At 43.2% G+C, this 22,266-nt stretch overlaps 2 long non-coding RNA genes across 4 annotated transcripts in view; both read right to left on the bottom strand.

The window, feature by feature from the left end:
* Positions 1-12,888: 12,888 nt before the first annotated feature.
* On the bottom strand, positions 12,889-18,707 carry LOC147378941 (uncharacterized). Its single transcript, XR_015169888.1, has 2 exons — positions 18,634-18,707; positions 12,889-13,408 (listed from the first exon to the last, which is right to left on the bottom strand). It is a non-coding gene; the product is annotated as an uncharacterized LOC147378941 (long non-coding RNA).
* A 2,173-nt stretch (positions 18,708-20,880) lies between these two features.
* LOC147378939 (uncharacterized) overlaps positions 20,881-22,266 on the bottom strand; it is a 309,440-nt gene continuing 308,054 nt past the window's right edge. For all 3 annotated transcript variants that reach the window (XR_015169806.1, XR_015169867.1, XR_015169852.1), the window contains one exon: positions 20,881-20,987. This is a non-coding gene — a long non-coding RNA (uncharacterized LOC147378939). The remainder of the gene's footprint in view (positions 20,988-22,266) is intronic.

Here is a 22,266-nt window from a genome sequence, read left to right as displayed (position 1 = left end):
TGACAAACCTTAGAAAGGTCAAAGGGATAGCCATTTTTCAGACTCGTTCAACCATTAATCGTTGATTCTGGTAACAGTGCATTTGTAGGCAGAACGGGGCGAGAATGCCAGCTTGTGTGCGCTGTGTGATGCTCCAGACAGACCTCCCCAGGATCCACCTGGTCATCAAAATAACATGTCCTTGTAAGCAAAGAGTCCATCCTTTAAAAATGGCACTCGGAATCTCAGTTGTCTAAAGACCATCCAAAATCCAGCAATCTTTTAATCCTTTGAAGGGACTCAGTCCATTAGTATCCACTACAATCATATTTATGTGGCCTGTTATCTATAAGAAAACAAAGCACCAGCAAATCCATTCCTAATCACCCATTAAACTTGGGGAAATTTATAACGTTGTTCCAAACACAGGAGATCACTGGCGAATCACAAGTATCTCTACAGCTTGGTACAACTCACCATTTGCTGGGTCTTTTTTTTTTTTTTAAACTGGGGTATAGTTGCCTTACACTTCCCTGTATGGCTCAGATGGTAAAGCATCTGCCTGCAATGCAGAAGACCCGGGTTCGATCCCAGGGTTGGGAAGATCCCCTGGAGCAGGAACTGGCAACCTACTCCAGGATTCTTGCCTGGAGAATTTCATGGACAGAGGAACCTGGCGGGTGACACTCCATGGGGTCACAAAGAGTCAGACACGACTGAGCGACTAACACACACACAGCTGCCTTACAATGTTGTGCTAGTTTCTGCTCTACAATGAAGCAAGTCAGCCAAGTGTATACATATATTTCCTCCCTCTTGGACTTCCCTCCAACCCCACCTTCATCACACCCCTCTAGGTACTGAGCTGGGCTCCCTCTGCTATACAGTAGGTTTCTATTAGCTACCTATTTTACACATGATGGTGCATATATGTTAATCCCAACCTCCCAACTCATAGCACCTGCCCCCTACCACATCCACAGGTCCAGTCTCTATGTCTGCCTCTCTATTTCTGCCCTGCAAATAGGTTCATCCGTACCATTTTTTCTAGATTCCACATATATGCGTTAATACGGGACTCTCGGAATAGTCTCTATCAATGGATGCTGGGTCATTTTTAATGTGAATTTTTTTTCCTTTGAAGTATCATACCTGAACTATGACTTCTGAGGCCAATCAGTGCTGATAGTGACTATTCTGAGACACCCAAATTCACCTGGTTTATCTGATCACACAAGAAATGTTTCTTTTGCCTGGAGAGAGGTGACAAATAAAACAAGATGGGAATGGAATATACATAGGAACATTCCTGCCTCCAGAAGGAGCTGAGCATGACTCTGCTTCTCACAGAAGAACATCATGGTGTGCTGGTGTGCTGGCTATTGCTGCTTGTGTATCATAATTTATCGATCTACTGAAATTATGTCACTTGCCAAAATGTTAGGGCTCTCTAAACTCACCAAGCACAGCAATGTACATAAGAAATCAGAGACACATGACATGTATTTTTGAGTTCTACTTATAAACACACATACCATGGAAAGGAATGCATATCAGTCAGATTAAAGAGTGTAACGAGTTCAGTTAATTTCAGTTGCTCAGTCATGTCTGACTCATTGCGATCCCATGGACCACAGCACGCCAGGCCTCCCTGTCCATCACCAACTCTTGGAGTTTACTCAAACTCATGTCCCTCAAGTCCATGATGCCATCCAACCATTTCATCCTCTGTCATCCCCTTCTCCTTCCACCTTCAATCTTTCCCAGCATCAGGGTCTTTTCCAATGAGTTAGTTCTTTGCATCAGGTAGCCAAAGTAATGGCATTTCAGCTTCAGCATCAGTCCTTCCAATGAATATTCAGGACTGATTTCCTTTAGGATGGACTGATTGGATCTCCTTACAGTCCAAGGGACTCTCAAGAGTCTTCTCCAACACCACAGTTCAAAAGCATCAATTCTTTGGTGCTCAGCTTTCTTTATAGTCCAACTCTCACATCTGTACATGACTACTGGAAAAACCATAGCTTTGACTAGACAGACCTTTGTTGGAAAAGTAATGTTTGCTTCTTAATAGTGTAACTCAATGAAACTAAGCCATGCCCGTGGGGCAACCCACAATGGGCGGGTCATGGTGGAAAGATTTGACAGATTGTGATCCACTGGAGAAGGGAATGGCAAACCACTTCAGTATTCTTGCCTTGAGAACCCCATGAACAGTATGAAAAGGCAAAATGATAGGATACTGAAAGAGAAACTCCCCAGGTCAGTAGGTGCCCAATATGCTACTGGAGATCAGTGGAGAAATAACTCCAGAAAGAATGAAGGGATGGAGCCAAAGCAAAAACAATACCGAGCTGTGGATGTGACTGGTGATAGAAGCAAGGTCCGATGCTGTAAACAGCAATATTGCATAGGAACCTGGAATGTCAGGTCCATAAATCAAGGCAAATTGGAAGTGGTCAAACAAGAGATGGCAAGAGTGAATGTCGACATTCTAGGAATCAGCGAACTGAAATGGATTAGAATGGGTGAATTTAACTCAGATGACCATTATATCTACTACTGCGGGCAGGAATCCCTCAGAAGAAATGGAGTAGCCATCGTGGTCAACAAAAGAGTCCGAAATGCGGTACTTGGATGCAATCTCAAAAATGACAAAATGATCTCTGTTCATTTCCAAGGCAAACCATTCAATATCACAGTAATCCAAGTCTATGCCCCAACCAGTAACACTGAAGAAGCTGAAGTTGAACGGTTCTATGAAGACCTACAAGACCTTTTAGAACTAACACCCAAAAAAGATGTCCTTTTCATTATAGGAGACTGGAATGCAAAAGTAGGAAGTCAAGAAACACCTGGAGTAACAGGCAAATTTGGCCTTGGAATACGGAATGAAGCAGGGCAAAGACTAATAGGGTTTTGCCAAGAAAATGCACTGGTCATAACAAACACCCTCTTCCAACAACACAAGAGAAGACTCTATACATGGACATCACCAGATGGTCAACACCGAAATCAGATTGATTATATTCTTTGCAGCCAAAGATGGAAAAGCTCTATACAGTCAACAAAAACAAGACCAGGAGCTGACTGTGGCTCAGACCATGAACTCCTTATTGCCAAATTCAGACTTAAATTGAAGAAAGTAGGGAAAACCACTAGACCATTCAGGTATGACCTAAATCAAATCCTTTATGATTATACAGTGGAAGTGAGAAATAGATTTAAGGGCCTAGATCTGATAGATAGAGTGCCTGATGAACTATGGAATGAGGTTTGTGACATTGTATAGGAGACAGGGATCAAGACCATTCCCATAGAAAAGAAATGCAAAAAAGCAAAAATGGCTGTCTGGGGAGGCCTTACAAATAGCTGTGAAAAGAAGAGAAGTGAAAAGCAAAGGAGAAAAGGAAAGATATAAACATCTGAATGTGGAGTTCCAAAGAATAGCAAGAAGAGATAAAAAAGCCTTCTTCAGTGATCAATGCAAAGAAATAGAGGAAAACAACAGAATGGGAAAGACTAGGGATCTCTTCAAGAAAATCAGAGATACTAAAGAAACATTTCATGCAAAGATGGGCTTGATAAAGGACAGAAATGGTATGGACCTAACAGAAGCAGAAGATATTAAGAAGAGATGGCAAGAATACACAGAAGAACTGTACAAAAAAGATCTTCACGACCCAGATAATCATCATGGTGTAATCACTGACCCAGGGCTAGACATCCTGGAATGTGAAGTCAAGCGGGCCTTAGAAAGCAGCACTACAAACAAAGCTAGTGGAGGTGATGGAATTCTACATGAGCTATTCCAAATCCTGAAAGATGATGCTGTGAAAGTGCTGTACTCAATATGCCAGCAAATTTGGAAAACTCAGCAGTGGCCACAGGACTGGGAAAGGTCAGTTTTCATTCCAATCCCAAAGAAAGGCAATGCCAAAGAATGCTCAAACTACCGTACAATTGCACTCATCTTACACGCTAGTAAAGTAATGCTCAAAATTCTCCAAGCCAGGCTTCAGCAATATGTGAACCGTGAACTTCCTGATGTTCAAGCTGGTTTTAGAAAAGACAGAGGAACCAGAGATCAAATTGCCAACATCAGCTGGATCATGGAAAAAGCAAGAGAGTTCCATAAAAACATCTATTTCTGCTTTATTGACTATGCCAAAGCCTTTGACTGTGTGGATCACAATAAACTGTGGAAAATTCTGAAAGAGATGGGAATACCAGACCACCTGATCTGCCTCTTGAGAAATTTGTATGCAGGTCAGGAAGCAATAGTTAGAACTGGACATGGAACAACAGACTGGTTCCAAATAGGAAAAGGAGTTCATCAAGGCTGTATATTGTCACCCTGTTTATTTAACTTATATGCAGAGTACATCATGAGAAACGCTGGACTGGAAGAAACACAAACTGGAATCAAGATTGCTGGGAGAAATATCAATAACCTCAGATATGCAGATGACACCACCCTTATGGCAGAAAGTGAAGAGGAACTCAAAAGCCTCTTGATGATAGTGAAAGTGGAGAGTGAAAAAGTTGGCTTAAAGCTCAACATTCAGAAAACGAAGATCATGACATCCGGTCCCACCACTTCATGGGAAATAGATGGGGAAACAGTGGAAACAGTGTCAGATTTTATTTTGGGGGGCTCCAAAATCACTGCAGATGGTGACTGCAGCCATGAAATTAAAAGACACTCCTTGGAAGGAAAGTTATGACCAACCTAGATAGCATATTCAAAAGCAGAGACATTACTTTGCCAACAAAGTTCAGTCTAGTCAAGGCTATGGTTTTTCCTGTGGTCATGTACGGATGTGAGAGTTGGATTGTGAAGAAGGCTGAGCGCCGAAGAATTGATACTTTTGAACTGTGGTGTTGGAGAAGACTCTTGAGAGTCCCTTGGACTGCAAGGAGATCCAACCAGTCCATTCTGAAGGAGATCAGCCCTGGGATTTCTTTGGAAGGAATGATGCTAAAGCTGAAACTCCAGTACTTTGGCCACCTCATGCGAAGAGTTGACTCATTGGAAAAGACTCTGATGCTGGGAGGGATTGGGGGCAAGAGGAGAAGGGGACAACAGAGGATGAGATGGCTGGATGGCATCACTGACTTGATGGACGTGAGTCTCAGTGAACTCCCGGAGTTGGTGATGGACAGGGAGGCCTGGTGTGCTGCGATTCATGGGGTCGCAAAGAGTTGGACACGACTGAGCGACTGATCTGATCTGATATGAGAAGGAAGCATAAAACATATGGGTGTCTATTTGCTTTGCTGTGGAAAATTCCAGCAAACTCACTGTGAAGGTTGGGTACATAGGAAATAAGTCTTCAAATACATCTTCAGTGTGGGAGGTTTCTTAGCTTCAGAGCCATAACAAAATACCCAGAGTCAGTAGCTTGAACAACAACAATTTATTTCTCACAACTCTTGAGTCTGTAAGTCTAAGATCAAGGAGCCAGCATGGTCCAGTGGGAGCTCTCTTCCTTGCTTGTAGGAAGCTACCTTCTTGCTGTGTCCTCACACAGCAGGGAGAGAGAGAGAGAAAGCTCTCTAGAATCTCTTTATAGGAGAACAAATCCCATCAGGAAGGCCCCATCCTCATGACCTCATCTAAATTTGATGACCTCCCAAAGGTCCCACCTCCAAATACCATCATGTTGGAGGTCAGGTCTTCAACATATGAATGTGAGGGGCACTGAATCACTCCATAGCAGGAGGCATGAGATTGTCAGCTTTCAGAGGCAGATGTTACTGACGTTCAGTTCAGTTCAATCGCTCAGTTGTATCCAACTCTTTGCAACCCCATGGACTGCGGCATGCCAGGCTTCCCTGTCCATCACCAACTCCTGGAGTTTACTTAAACTCATGTCCATTGAGTCCATGATGCCATTCAACCATCTCATCCTCTGTCTTCCCCTTCTCCTCCCACCTTCAACCTTTCCCAGCATCAGGGTCTTTTCCAATGAGTCAGTTCTTAGCATCAGGTGGCCAAAGTATTGGAGTTTCAGCCTCAGCATCAGTCCTTCCGGTGAATACTCAGGACTGATTTCCTTTAGGATGGATTGGGTGTATCTCCTTGCAGTCCAAGGGTGACCTAGCGTTCACCAGTTTCTAATTCTTGTCAATTTCTAGTGATGTCTTCATTACAATCCCCCACATCTTTGAAATTAAGCTTGGACATGTGATTAGTCATGGCTAATGAAATATAAAGCATGTCACTTCCAGGCCAAAGCATGACCATGCTGTTTCTCAGCTCTCCTGTCATCTCTTACCCTATCAAGCGAAGCCCTGAGCTTCTTGTGATGGTGTTATAGGTGGTATTCTCGTTATCATTTCTGCAGAAAAATCAATGCTTAAAACAAAACTGACTGATGCTCATAGATGCTGTGGGTTAAGAATTTGAACAGGGTAGAAAGAGGATGACTTGTCAATGCTTCATAATATCTGAGGCTGGGAAGTCAATGGCTAAGGTCTAGAATCATCTGAAGGTTTGTTTACTCATATATCTGATGTTCAGGGCAAGATGGCCCAAAAGCTAAGACCACCACCTGGATTTCCCATGGTAGCCTCTCCAGAACGTGAGGACTTGCTCACAAATAGTCACATCAAAGCAGTCAGATTTCATAAATGGCAGCCCAGGGATCCAGCTAAGAAAGCAGAAACTACCTAGTCTTGTGGAGCCAGTTTGGAAGCCATACATATTACATCAATCATATGCTACTAGTTGAAGTATCAATAAGCTGACTCAGATTCAAGGATCGGAGACACAGATACCATTTCTTTACCAGAGGAATATCAAAAAATGTGTGTGCTTGGCTAGAGTCGGTGGGGAGGGAACTTTTTAAAGTTACCATTTAGGGTGCAGAATACCTGTTTGGAGCAGGGCCCCACTGCCCTTCCACAAAACCATGTAGAATAATAATAAACTCTTACTGTGTTAAGCCACTGAAGTTTGGTGGCAACATCCATGCCCAACCCAAATAGAATGTCTCCTTAATACCTCAAAGAGTTGATGAGCTTCCTCCATAAATATCAAATTAACCAAAACAGGAAAGACTTTTACTTTCAGCGAGTGTAGCTCCAGTACTAAATGCATGCTTCAAAAGTAACCAAGTTATGCAACTTTAAACCAACATTTAGCCACCTGTGTTTAGAAGAACACAATATATATGGCCAACTTTTTATGAAGAGATTAGAGGTTCCTACTAAAGCCATGATAGCACATACCTGACCCAGGGGCCCCAGCTGCCTGCTAAGGGATCATTTCAAACATTGCCAATCAGTCTCAACACTAACAGTCAAACAGTCCCCTCCTGAGCCTCCAAAACTACTTTCTGTAAGATTCTTTCTAGTCTAGTTCCTCTCCAAACCCACTTTCTGTTTGTGACTTTGTGTATTTACATTCCTGACTTTGGTCAAAATCAATGCAGAGGAGATAGTATGTAGTTGAATAACTGTTCAACTGTTCAATGTGAATAACTGTTCTACCAGTTATTTCACATGTGTGCTGTGCTTAGCTGCTCAGTTGTGTCTGACTTTTAGGGACCTCATGGACTGCAGCTCACCAGGCTCCTCTGTCCAGGGGGGTTCTCCAGGCAAGAATACTGGAGCAGGTTGCCATGCCCTCCTCCAGGGGATCTTCCCACCCAGATATCAAACCCAGGTTTCCACATTGCAGGCAGATAGATTCTGAGCCATGAGGGAAGCCCGTATTTCACATAAATATGCCAAAGTATAATTCTATGTGTGAAGTTGAACTAAAAACTGGATGTGGAAGTGGGGGATCTACTGAAGACTTACTAGCAAAGATGGAGATCTGAAGTAACATTTCATCTCCCTGAGGAGGCAAGATGGATACACAAAACTGTAATTAGTGGTATGATCATGGATGATAAGGACCTACAGGTAAAGCATAGAAAAGCACATTATCAGAGTCAGGAGAAAGGAGATGAGGCTTGGTCGAAGTAGAAGGAGATAGCTTTAGAGAGGGAACTGGGTTCAATTTGTCTTTGAAAGGAAGAAAGATGTGTACTGTAAGGAAGAATGTGCAGAATACGTAGAGGTAAGAATGCTCAGGGGAGGATCTGGTATAAGGAAGAAGCTGGACAGGCTGGACCCTGGGAAGTGTTTTAATAAAGCATCAAATTATCAAAGTTAGTTCCAAAGCCATCATGATCCCATGAAGAACCTGATTCAGTCCAGCTCCTGTCTTCAGATCAGGAAAACTAGGTTTTCTTGTCTCTTATTCTATGACCTGGAGCAACTTGAAAGAACCAGGGAAAGTAAGGGGCCTGGGAAAGAGTGAGCAGTGAAGCAGAGGGTCCTGGCCACAAATCAAACTCTGCTTCTCACTCACAGATGAGAATTTGACTCATCTGCCCCTCAGTTCCCCCTTTTGTCAAGTGAGTGTGAGATTCTGATTAGCACAATTTCTCTGAGAATTAGTTTGACCAGTGAACCAGTGAAGTTGCTCAGTCATGTCCAACTCTTTGCGATCCCATGGACTGTAGCCTACCAGTCTCCTCCATCCATGGAATTTTCCAGGCAAGAGTACTGGAGTAGATTGCCATTTCCTACTCCAGGGGATCTTCCCGACCCAGAGATGGAACCCAGGTCTCCCGCATTGCAGGCAGATGCCTTACCATCTGAGCTACCAGGGAAGCAATTTTCCAGCACTTTTTATGGTTACATGGTAGATATTCAAAAGAAGGTGTGTATTATTATCACCACCATCATCATCATTTCCATCATCTCATTAACAAAATGAAATCTCCCAGGGATAAATTCCCAAACTATACTTTGGAAAGAAATGAACTAGAAAGGTAGACATCTGTAGAAAACACAGGGCTCATGAGTCTTGAGTCAGCAATAGAATGAACTTCAATTAAAAGATTAATTTAAGAATATTTTCTATCCTTGGTTGGTTGAATCTGCAGAAATGGAATTCACGGATATGGAGGGCTGACTGTACTAATGAAATAAGGAAAGCAGCATTATGAAATCCCAGCACAAGTTAGACTTCTCCGGAGGAAGGCAGTACACAAATGTCAATTAACATTATTGTCAATAGTGTAGTTGTTGGATTGTGCTGAGACTTTATGGCTGATATGTTAATAATATTAATAAGTGAATAAGTAAAATGGGAGAAGGAGAAGGCAATGGCACCCCACTCCAGTACTCTTGCCTGGAAAATCCCATGGACAGAGGAGCCTGGAAGGCTGCAGTCCATGGGGTCGCTAAGAGTTGGACATGACTGAACAACTTCACTTTCACTTTTCACTTTCATGCATTGGAGAAGGAAACGGCAACCCACTTCAATGTTCTTGCCTGGAGAATCCCAGGGATGGGGGAGCCTGGTGGGCTGCCGTCTATGGGGTCGCACAGAGTCAGACACGACTGAAGCAACTTAGCAGCAGAAGCAGCAAAATGGGAGAAAGCCAGGCATGAACCGATGAAGGTAGTTCAAATATCAAGTAAAATCAAATATTGCCCAGTTCCTGTACTTGGTTATGTGAGTGATGAGAAAATGTCCTCATGTAGGAGTCTTCCATCTTCTGAACACTGACGCAAAATAATAATATTCATTCAAGGAAAAAAAGTTAATTTAAGAATATCATTCAGCCAAAAAGAGGGAGTCCTAATGTCTGCCTACTACATGCAGCATATGTGAACATTGGAAATACTATGCCAAGTCAAAGAAGCCAGATGCAAAAGACCATATTGTAAACTAGAGATTACCACACTAAGTGAAGCAAATCAGAAAGAGAAAGACAAATATCATATGATATCGCTTATATGTTGTTGTTTAGTCGCTAAGTTGTGTCCAACTCTTTCGTGAGCCCATAGCCTGTAGCCCTCCAGGTTCTTCTGTCCACGGGATTTCCCAGGAAGGAATACTGGAGTGGGTTGCCATTTCCTTCTGCAGGGGATCTTCCCAACCCAGGGATCAAACCCGAGACTCCTGCATTGGCAGGAGGATTCTTTACCACTGAGCCACCGAAGTGACTCTACACAGTATGGATGCATCACATTAAAAGTGATGAACACAGACAGGGGGCAGCAACAACGTTTAAAGATAGGAGAGGTTATCTGAGATCATACAATCTGTCCACACACACTCTATTTAAACAATAACAAAAAGAGTGTTTTTGATAATTCCCCATTGTAATTCATTTCAGCAAAAGTCCATCCCAGGAACAGTAGGATATTGAACACCAACTATAAATAAATCACATATGGTGAAATAATACCTATACTGAAATCAATTTTCTTTCTTTTCCTACATTTCAATGCATAGAGAAACTTATTACTTCAATGAAGTAATATTTTTCCCATGAACAGGAAAAGCTGTTACATTCTTCATTTGGAAGACAGAGATTGAAGGATGCTTTCTGGAGAAGGGAGTTAAAGGATGCCAATCTGAGTAGAAGGTGGACCATTGTGAACAGCTCTTCCCTCACTGGAGAAGGAAATGGCAACCCACTCCAGTATTCTTGCCTGGAAAATCCCACAGAGGAGCCTGGCGGGCTACAGTCTATGGGGTCACAAAGAGTTGGATGCAACTGAGTGACTGAGCACACACACTCCCGTCAGTAGAGCTGGTCATCTTGCCAGAACCAGTGAGCAGAATGGCACTTAAAGTCTGAGAGGGAAGCGTCTGAATTAGGAAAGCCCTTTGTTTGGGAGGAAAGCTTTGTTATCAAGGACAGGTAATGAGCTGAGGCCAGAATGCCCAGCTGAAGCTGTACCCAGAGTTCTGTAAGGAAAAAGCCCAAACTTGTGCTTTCTGGCTCAGATTCGAGTCAGCAAACAAACATATAATTTTTGAGTTAAAGTTGGCATGTAGCGCTGTAATAATTAATCTTGTGTCAATGTGTAGAAGGTCATCATTTTGGAGTTTGTAGACTAACAGACAGTAATAACTGCACGGACCAGGCTGCCTGAATCAAATTACAAATGTCTCATCAATAGTGGCAGCAACTTGGAGGGAGGTGAAACTTGAAAAAAAAGGCTGGAAAAGTTTCATCTGGATCACTAGGCTTAAAAAAAAAATGCTGATATACATGAAACTTATCAATGATTCTGAGATTCCTTTCCCAAATTGAAACACGTTACAGGATGAGCTTTTGGAGGAATCTTTTTCAGAAAAACCTTACTGCACACCAGGGGTTGGAAACACAAATCACCGTCTACAGCAGAAGACAGGGATACATTTAAAAAGCAGATAAAGAAGATCAGAGAATCAAAAAAACAAACAAACAAAAAAAAGCAGATTTTCAGAGAAGGACACAGAGGAAGAGAAACAAATGGATAAATGGGGTGGGCGGCAAGATAAAGTGACAGAATGAGATGGGAAAGGACAGAGATGAAAAACAAAGACCCCCAAAAGGAGAGTCACTTTATCCCTTCAAAATTTCTCCCATCTTGATGGAGCAATGGGAGAGTCCAACACAGATGGGAGGATATGAGGAAAGAATCAGGGGACACCAGCTGGCTTCTTATTTGCTCCCAGACCCAAGCATGGGCCACCTCTCAGCTCCGTTTAAGCTGGGTTTGTTTCCTTGTTGGCTAACATGCCAATGCATCATGACAAGAAGTTGGCATGGCCGAAGACTTAGAGCATGCACAGTGCTCCTAGGAAGAGTCACACATCTTATCTGCCCCAGTGATATGAACTGCACAAAAGGGCACTCTGTGATCATACAAGAGCTGTGGGCAGCCATGCTGATCGATGAGCCTGACTCATACACCCAGGGCTTGGAGGACCCGGAGGCCAACCAAGGCCCCTGACCCCTGACACCAGCCAGGGTGCAGGGTGACATTCCTATCCATTCACTCAGCTGTGAATGTTTCACAATCCTTTCCAAACATTAGAACCTTGGGGGTTGCAGGCTACCATCTCAAGAAGAAAGGAAGTACCCTGTTTTCAGATTTGGTTTGTTGTTTGTTTTGCTCTCTTGCTCTCAGGTCTGTTACCCACTCTTCAGAGTGGAAGCAGACTTCCTCTGCACCATGAACAGAACCCTCCCTTAGTCCCAGGCATCCTGCAGAACTTCTAGGGCCTTCCTCACACAGGTTGCGGGTAGGAGATTAGAAGAACACAGCTCTGGAATTGTACGGATGGAAAAGAAGTAAAGAAACGTCCACCTTTCAGTCTCCTGGGTGCCGGCGTGTGTGCTCAGGCACCCAATCGTGTCTGACTCTTATCAACCCTACAGACTGTAGCCTGTCAGCCTGCTCTGTCCATGGGATTCTCCAGGCAAGAATACTGGAGCGGGTGGCCATTTCCTCCCCCAGGGGATCTTCCTGACCCAGGGACTGAGTCTGCGTCTCCTGCATTGGCAGGCAGGTTCTTTACCACTGAGCCACCTGGGAAAGTTCCCAGTCTTCTGGGGTTCCAGCTCAAATATAAGTGCTCAGAACAGTGACTCTCTCCTAGAAAATGGGGCTGCTGTCCACCTACAGGGCAGCTGTGTTTCCTGGCTGGTGCAGACCGTCCCTAGGCTAAAGTCAGAGTGCCCGCTGCATGACCGGGTCCAGAAGAACCCACTTTGCTTTCCATGACTGTCCCTTTAAAATGTGGGGAGGGTCTACTCTCTCCCTGCGTTCCATCTGCTTCCCTGGCCTCCTAGGTTTCTGTGGGCACTAAACCCTCAATGTAAAATAATGTGATATCAGTATCACATTAACATTTCCAGAGCTTTTTTTCAAGTCAACCTCCTAAGAGACAAGTGAAAGTGAAGTCGCTCAGTCGTGTCCAACTCTTTGCGACCCCGTGGACGGTAACGCAGGCTCCGCAGTCCATGGGATTTTCCAGGCAAGAATACTGGAGTGGGCTGCCATTTCCTTCTCCAGGGGATCTTCCCAACCCAATGATCAAACCTGGGTCTCCTTCATTGCAGACAGACACTTTTACAATCTGAGCCACTAGGGAAGCCCCTTAAGAGACAAAAAGCACTATTAATCAACACTCAAAAACTAATGTGCTCTACCCTCTCTCAAAATTTGAGGTTTGGGTATTTTGTACTGTTTTTGAGTATTTTCCGTAGATAAAATTTAAAATGTCATCTTCAGTTCATTTCAGTCGCTCAGTCGTGTCCGACTCTTTGCAACCCCATGAATCACAGCAGGTCAGGCCTCCCTGTCCATCACCAACTCCCGGAGTTCACTCAGACTCACGTCCATAGAGTCAGTGATGCCATCCAGCCATCTCATCCTCTGTCGTCCCCTTCTTCTCCTGCCCCCAATCCCTCCCAGCATCAGAGTCTTTTCCAATGAGTCAACTCTTCGCATGAGGTGGCCAAAGTACTGGAGTTTCAGCTTTAGCATCATTCCTTCCAAAGAAATTCCAGGGCTGATCTCCTTCAGAATGGACTGGTTGGATCTCCTTGCGGTCCAAGGGATTCTCAAGAGTCTTCTCCTATGGGGAGGGAGGAGGGAGGAGGGTTCAGGTTGGGGAACACATGTATACCTGTGGCGGATTCATTTTGATATTTGGCAAAACTAATACAATTATGTAAAGTTTAAAAATAAAATAAAATTAAAAAAAAAAATGTCTTCTCCAACACCACAGTTCAAAAGCAACAATTCTTTGGCACACAGGTTTCTTCACAGTCCAACTCTCACACTGTAAATAATTTTTTGTGATTCTATCAAGAGTTATTTTTTATCAGCTAAGAAATACCCATTTGAATTTCTGAAATAAAGAAAAATAAAATAAAACTAAGTAGAAATGGGTTTCAGCATCAGAGTCTGAGTTAACACAGACTGGATCTGGTATAATTTTAAAGCCACTCAAGTTAAACTTAACACATCATAAACAGTACTCATCAAGTACTGCTTGGAAGTGTTTGAAGATATTTTTAGGAGCGCTACCCCCTAAGTCCTGGATTTATCATTTTGTAAAGCAGTCCTGGAGGAAGCCACAGACACTGGAGTTTGTGAACCAATCTGTACCTGGTACCTCTTTGCCCTGAGCCTCATGGGTCCCATGGGCCCCAGAACAATCTGTATTCCCCTGGTTGAAGATGATAGCATAATGTCAGTGTACTTAAAATTCAGTTTCATTCTTCCTCATCTGTGCTCCATTATGCAAGCCTTTGAGACAGTCTCCAAAGAAGGTAAGCCTTCTATTGATTCCCATTCTCCTACATAGCAACTGGTGGGTAGCAAGCCATGGTATAATATGAGGGGGTGAAAATATTGATTCTAGGAAACTTAATATTATTAAAAGACAGTTGTATTAAATCTCTTTCCTGGACTTAGCTGAGCACTTTTTTTTTTCCCTTTCCCATTTTCAGAAAATCAATGAAGCTAATACCCTTGTTAGTTTTAGAGTTTCTACAACAGCAGTTTCATGTCATCATAGAACCATCAGAAGGTTTGTAGGCTCAGCACTCGAAGCTTGCAGCCCTTGACTGACTGAAGATAACAACATTCCTCTCTTTAGTTATCCTGCGCTCAGAGAGGACAAGTTGTATTCGGATTACATTTTCCATGTATCCGTTTTCTCCAGTGTGTAAAAGTCTCCAGATAATGCTCAGACTTCACCATAAAATGCCTAAGTGCTTGTGATCAAGTTCGTTACACAAATGCAATTTGCAGTTTGGGAGAAGTCTAAAGAAATAAAACCAAGAGGAATCAGCAAGGGGACAGGGCTGCTTGATGGAGAACACCTGCCAACCAAAAACCCCAAAATCTGCTATTTAGGACTATAAGTCACACTGGCTTTCTGTGCACCATCCAAACACGAGCTTTCCTTTTTATAAGAAGCAGCTGCCTCTGATTTGCGACAAGATTAAAGCATTTTGGAATCTCTCTCCAGATATCCAAGTTCTGATAGAATGTCTGCTATGTCATTATCGAATATAACAAGACTGTAATATGGCTCCAGAGTCAATGAACCAAAGACTGGAATCTTCTTCTAATTATATAATATGAAACTTCTTGTAATTCTGATGCCATGAATTTGGAATTTGTGATTAATATGGGTTAGACTGCTAAGCAAGCGTTTTCATTGTAGATACTGCAAACAGTATTTTAAAAATAAGATGGCAAGAATAATGCTGAAACTATGTGAAAAACAAACAGTTTTCAAGCCCCCCTCAAAGACTTTAGAAGCCACAATTAGCATGCAAATATTTGTGGTGCTTTTTATAGTTATTTTATAGCCCTTTTTTCTGGCTTCTCTTGAGAGTGGCATTCTCAGCTTCTAATTGACCAAATCCACCTGGATATTCCAGACAGTATGAACTGATTTGCCCCAAACAGGATTGGACGTTTCTCTTTGCTTCTCATTGTCTCTCTTCCTGTTTTCCCTCTTTCCATGAAAGGACTCATCTTTGACATCTAAAAGAGAAATCTGAAAAGCAATCAAGGACCACTGGTTAATGTTGACACGGTTTCGGAAATATCTGTCTAACCTGACTCCTCTCCTCTAGAATTCAGCTTGTCACTGCTTCCTCCCCACTCAGTGGACCCCTGAAAAGCCTCCCACCCCACCTACCAGGATCTCTTGTCCCAGAGACACCCTCCTGAATAAAACAAAGCATCAGATCATATTGGAAACTGTCCTTGGCTTTACATCACCCATCAGTTAATATGCCGAGTCATCAGCATCGTGGGCCGAGAAGGCTCTGGACACAAAGATGATGCAGACAAGCCTGAGCAGACACCAAAGCAGAAATGCCTGTGTCCTATTTGAGTGATGGTAGAAGACCAAGCAGACTCAAAAAGGAGTTGTTATTAGTGATATTTATACAAAATGGGTCATAGACGTGAAGGGGGTCCAGACTACTGGAGACTTGAAAATCAGCCTGGGACTTTTTGACTTTATCCCTGCATCCACGGGGAGCCATGGCATGTCATGAGCAGAAAAGGCAGATGGAAGCAATGTCCAATTGTTAACACCAACCCCCTCCCCTACGTGTGTGTGCGCACGCTCAGTCATTCAGTTGTGACTGACTCTGTGTGACTCCATGGACTGTAGCCCAGCAGGCTTCCCTGTTCATGGAATTTACCCCTGCACCACCAGGGAAGCCCAGCCCCCTCCCCTACCACCACACAAACACTGAATAATGTCATCAGGCCACTGGTTATTTTAGCTAGTGACTACTTTGTCTTTAACAGGAAAAAAAGAGAGAGAGAGAGAGATTGGCAAGTAACTATTTGTTTCCCTTTAATATACTTTAAATTTTTAAGTAACACTTTATACTGGCCCTACAAACATAAGCTCCATTCCAGGGGTTTGCAATATGTTAGTAGTAGGCTATAATTTAACTGGGATGGTTCTTTCTCCAGAGGCTACAAAAATAGAAACAAAGTACATCACCAGATAAAATACTAAAATATTAATGAGGGGATATCATTTCTTTGAACCAAAAATATGATGAAGAATGCATTAATGAAGGTTTCCAACTTACATGCCAGAAAGTCTAAGGCCTTTTCCAAAATGCTAATTGTTTAAAATTAGAATAAGATGTGTTTAATACCTATAGACCATCAGTTTGTCCATAGACCATCAGAGTTGGTCTATAGGTATTATCCTAAACACTGATGCACAATCCCAACATATAATTCCCGAGAAGCTCAGAATGACCACAGCCAAATTGATTCCTCTCCAAAACTCTACCTCCATTAAGAGTATTAATATTCACCTGTTTACCTAAACTGGAAACGAGGTCTCCTGCCTCTCTCCCTAAACTCTTGCATCTTGGGTTTCCCAATGGCCATCACTTATTTCCAATACGTCTGCCTCAGTCAGTCCTGCTCAACACTCCCCACCATCACTGCCTTATCATCAATCTCCCAAAATATTTCAGTAGCCTTTTCAATGGCTCTAACAGTCTAACAGCCAGCTGCTATCTGCTAGTATGACCACTCCAGAAATTCACCACCCTGCCTTCTTTCTCCACTTGCTGATGTGTTCAGTCGTGGCCAACTCTTTGCAACCCCATGGACTGTACCCCACCACCTTCCTCTGTCCATGGAATTTTCCAGGCAAGAATACTGGAGTGGGTTGCCATTTCCTTCTCCACCTGACAACCCCCTTCCCCTTTCAACTTACCCCAAAGGTCCCTTCCTTGCACCCTCAGCATTTCCCACCTTCTTCTCCAAGAATGAATGGTTTCCTCCTCTAAATTCCTAAATCATTTTTTCCTTTCTTATTAGAACACTTAGCCCGTTTTGACTACGATTTAATGTTTAACACTCATTCTTCCCCAGTAAATCTGAATATTCCTTGAGGTTCAGATCCATGTTTTATTCTTCTCGGAGTCTCTGGGGGAGTACAGCACATCTCCCAAGACATGGTACACCCTCTCAAATATTTGCCAAACTCAGATTGGTTTTCTTGCCAATGAAGTGAGGTATCTGATCATTTCCAATGTAAGCTTTTTAGATTTTGATGACTGCACATCTTATGTCACTTAAATTCCCTTTGTCCATCCTCTCCTTGTAGCTGTTTCTCTTTGGCCTTTTTAAGAGCAAACCTCTGACAAGCAGCATTTGGTAAAATATTTTGCCACTAGCTGGATGCTTACAGGAAGCACAAAGGAAAGAGTAAGTAGAGTAAAATACCTATGTGTATTTCAGCACCTACTTTAGAAAAACCCTATATATATACACACCCCTATAGAGACAACCCACACCCTAACTCTGACATTGACTTCTAGAGAAAACAGCTGTACTTAGGGACCCAGTTGTATGCTCCATTACTTGGCCAACAAAGGTCCATCTATTCAAAGCTATGGTTTTTCCAGTAGTCATGTATGGATGTGAGGCTTGGACTATAAAGAAAGCTGAATGTTGAAGAATTGATGCTTTTGAACTATGGTGGAGAAGACTCTTGAGAGTCTCTTGGCCTGCAAAGAGATCCAACCAGTCTACCCTAAAGGAGATCAGTCCTGAATATTCATTAAAAGGACTGATGCTGAAGCTGAAACTCCAATATTTTGGCCACCTGATGCAAAGAACTGACTCATTGGAAAAGACCCTGATGCTGGGAAAGATTGAAGGCAGGAGGAGAAGGGGATGGCATCACCGACTTGATGGACATGAGCTTGAGTAAGCTCCAGGAGTTGGTGATAGACAGGGAAGCCTGGCATGCTGCAGTCCATGGGGTCACAGAGAGTTGGACACGACTGAGCGACTGAACTGAACTGAAATGTGTGCTCCAATGCAGATATTATTGTGTTACATGGCTGATAATTACCTGTGGGAAAAAATAGCAGCATGATCCCCACAGTGATCACTCCTCGTGCCAGCTAAACGGCTTTCTCAAACCCACACCTACCTGACATAGCCAATTACTAATGTCAAGAGAGCAGGAAATGAATGGCTCATGGTTTGAAGCATCAGTAATTTAAATGAAAATGTTATAAAGATTCATCATTCTTCCTGGAGTGTAAATGAATGAAACTCTAAGTGTATGATAAAGACATGATAATTGCCAGCAAATTAAGTTCCAATAAAGATGAAGAGGGAAATCGGTCTTCTTGACTCTTGGACTATTTCCTTCCAAAAGTATTTGATTGTTTCACATTAGGAAGGCAAACAACTCAACTCTGTAAAGATCATGCTTCTGAGGTAAGTGTCACCAGGAGTCACATGGGAGAAGCTTCCATCAGCAGCATCCCTTGTACCCACCTGGAGCTGATGAGGTCATATGCTCTTCAACTATGGTACTCCTCCAGTGAAGACTTGGTCCAGAGATGTGCTGAATAAAGAAAGGGTAGGTTTTATTTCACCCAGAACCTCTGGAGCCCACTGATCTGTGAGAACAAGCGCTGCATGAGTCTTGATTCTACATTCAGCAAAGCAACATTGCATTTAGTCAGAGGGACCCTGTCGGAATAACTTCCTAGAACTCAAACCACAGCTAGACCTCCTCTACAACATAGTTGGCTCTTCCACCTTCATTCCTCTGCCTCCTCCACTCTACAATTTCCCCTCGTCCTTTTAGTCCAAAGTCATTTTATCAGATAATCGCATTCAAAGTAAGATATTGTGGCTATGGTCCCATGTGTTGTGTCCTCCATTTGAGATCATTTAAAAGTCCTGTATGCAGGTCAAGAAGCAACAGTTAGAATTGGACATGGAACAACAGACTGGTTCCAAATAGGAAAAGGAGTTCGTCAAGGCTGTATATTGTCACCCTGCTTATTTAACTTATATGCAGAATACATCATGAGAAATGCTGGGCTGGAAAAAGCACAAGCTGGAATGAAGATTGCCAAGAGAAATATCAATAACCTCAGATATGCAGATGACACCACCCTTATGGTAGAAAGCGAAGAAGAACTAAAGAGCCCCTTGATAAAAGTGAAAACGGAGACTGAAAAAGTTGACTTAAAGCTCAACATTCGGAAAACGAAGATCATGGCATGCAGTCCCATCACTTCATGGCAAATAGATGGAAAAACAGTGGAAACAGTGTCAGACTTTATTTTTCTGGGCTCCAAAATCACTGCAGATGGTGATTCCAGCCATGAAATTAAAAGACGCTTGCTCCTTGGAAGGAAAGTTATGACCAACCTACACAGCATAGTGACTGATCTGATGTGATCTGATCTGACACAGCATATTAAAAAGCAGAGACATTACTTTGCCAACAAAGGCCTGTCTAGTCAAGGCTATGGTTTTTCCTGTGGTCATGTATGGATGTGAAAGTTGGACTGTGAAGAAGGCTGAGCGCCAAAGAATTGATACTTTTGAACTGTGGTGTTGGAGAAGACTCTTGAGAGTCCCTTGGACTGCAAGGAGATCCAACCAGTCCATTCTGAAGGAGATCAGCCCTGGGATTTCTTTGGAAGGAATGATGCTAAAGCTGAAATTCCAATACTTTGGCCACCTGATGTGAAAAGCTGACTCATTTGAAAAGACCCTGATGCTGGGAAAGATTGAGGGCAGGAGGAGAAGGGGACGACAGAGGATGAGATGGTTGAATGGCATCACCAACTAGATGGACATGAGTTTGAGTAAACTCTGGGAGTTGGTGATGGACAGGGAGGCCTGGTGTGCTGCAGTTCATGGGGTTGCAAAGACACGACTGAGTGACTGAATTGCTTGAAAAGTCATTTAAAAGAGAGTTGGCATATACACACCACCATGTGTTATCCGGGCTTCCCATGTGGAGCTAGTGGTAAAGAACCTAACCTGTTAATGCAGGAGATGTAAGAGACACAGGTTCAGTCCCTGGGTCTAGAAGATCCCCTGGAGGAGGGCATGACAACTGACTGCAGTATTCTTGCCTGGAGAATTCCATGGACAGAGGAGCCTGGTGGGCTACAGTTCATAGAGTCACAAAGAGTTGGACACGACTAAAGTGACTTAGCATGCATGCAGGTGTTATCCAACCATCCACAGATGAAATTTGGGTTCAGTCACTTAAAAAAAAAATATATGAAGTACTGACACACACTACAATGTGGATGAACCTTGAAACATTATGCTAAGTGAAAGAAGCCAGACACAAAAGACCACATGTTGTATGATTTTATATATGAAATGACCAGAACATGTGAACCCATAGACACAGAAAGTGGATTTGTGGTTGCCAGGGGCTGGAGATAAGGAGTATGAGAAAGGACTGCTTAGTGGGTACAGATGTCCTTTTGGGGTGATGAAAATATTTTGGAACTAGAGATGGGTGTGTTGTGTGTGTATCTAATGCCACTGAAGTCTTCACTTTAATAAAACAGCTAATTTTGTGTTTCGTGAATTTCACCACAATTTTTAAAGAGGAGGGAGATTTGTAGATAGTCAGCCAGGAGGCTTTTATGATGAGAATTTTTTCAGACATAGTGGAAATAGGGTAGAGGTTCCTATTAAGGAAATTTCTCAGGTTCCTCCCCTAAATCCCAGGAATGAGTTTGCCTTTGCTCAGGACTGCACTTGCCTCAGATAAAACATCCTAGCAGTGGCTTGTCTGGGAAGCCAAGGTTAGCTTCAAGAAAGGCAGAAGGGCTGGCTTCGGCCTTCCACTGGCAGGGATCCATCCTCTGCGGAGAAAAAGAAAACATAAGTAGCTAATGTTGACTGGAATTATTATTATTATTATCCTTATGCTATGCTGACCTTTTCTTTTCCATGGCCTAAAATCAGATTGTGTGCTGTTTATTCAACTTTTGCCTGGGATTCTTTTTTAGGTTCTATTGATTCTCTACTGCTGCTGCAGCAGAACCAGGCCAAGGCGAGACCTGGAGGTTACACACAGCTCACTTCGTGGTTTCACCCGCAGACACAGGAGGAGGTAGCGACACGGGTTTCTGGTTACTGATGACACACAGGTTCTCTCTTTCTTGCTCATGCCCCGGGCTCACCTGGGAAGCCTACCCAGAGCCTTACCAAGGGAACCCAATTCTGGGTTGCTGAGATTCCAGCCTCTAGAGTCGAGAAGTCTGAGACTTGCAGACCCGCTCGCTCGATTCCCATTGGAGCTTTGATAAGAATGCCAGCCTTTCCTGGGGCAGGAAATCAGTGTCAGGAGAGGAAAGGATAAAAAGAAGGGGGAACTAGCTGGGAATGAGCTTTGAATACATAATGCTTTGCTCTCTTGCATTTTGATTTGAGTGAATGTACACTCAAAATTGCCTTTCTATTACAAAGCTCATCAGAAGGAGGTCCTATCTATCAGGGTGCAGTCAAAAGGCAGAGATCACTTTAGTTACTTTAACAAGGAAGATGGGATACAAAGAAATGTTAATGATAAGAGATGCTTAACTATTTTATTTTTTTAAAAGGCTGAAAGGAACCCTCGAGAAGTAGCATCACCTCGGGGAGAGAGATAAAAAGAGCAAGAACTAGGAGAGAAGCCCCCTCTTCCCATCCCCAAGGCTGAGACTCAGAGCTTCTCAGAAGGGGGCTTAGCTACCACAAGAATTTGCAAAGTGCTGGTGGTCAAGAAACTTTCTGGAAGGCAAAGTCCAGAGACAGCCTGGAGAAGCAAGTCATCGTCAGGGTATGAGTGGGAAGAGCTCTGGGAAGTGACCATTGTGGGGATAACATGGCTGGAGGGACAGCGGAGCTTGGTTGCATCAGTCACTGGGCCGCTGCAGAGAATGGTAACCACGGAAGGCTCAGAACTCAGAAGCAAAGAGTCTTTGCCTTGCACTGCCCTTCTAGAACCCTCCAGTGATGAAGGCCAAGTTTGGCCAGTGGGCAAAGAGGAAGTGTGGACAGGTTCCAGCACTAGTATCAAAAATCAGGACAAAGAAGAGTGGATCTGCACGTGAGGTATAATACATTGAAACTAGATTGACGAGCACCCTGTTCTAGATC

This window comes from Bos grunniens, chromosome 1 (genome assembly GCF_055505025.1).
Source record: "Bos grunniens cultivar Pamir isolate PY7600 chromosome 1, Bosgru_T2T1.0, whole genome shotgun sequence".
In the NCBI taxonomy this organism is placed as follows: domain Eukaryota; kingdom Metazoa; phylum Chordata; class Mammalia; order Artiodactyla; family Bovidae; genus Bos; species Bos grunniens.
The sequence above is the reverse complement of the archived record's forward strand: the minus strand, read 5'-3'. Positions and strand labels throughout refer to the sequence as shown.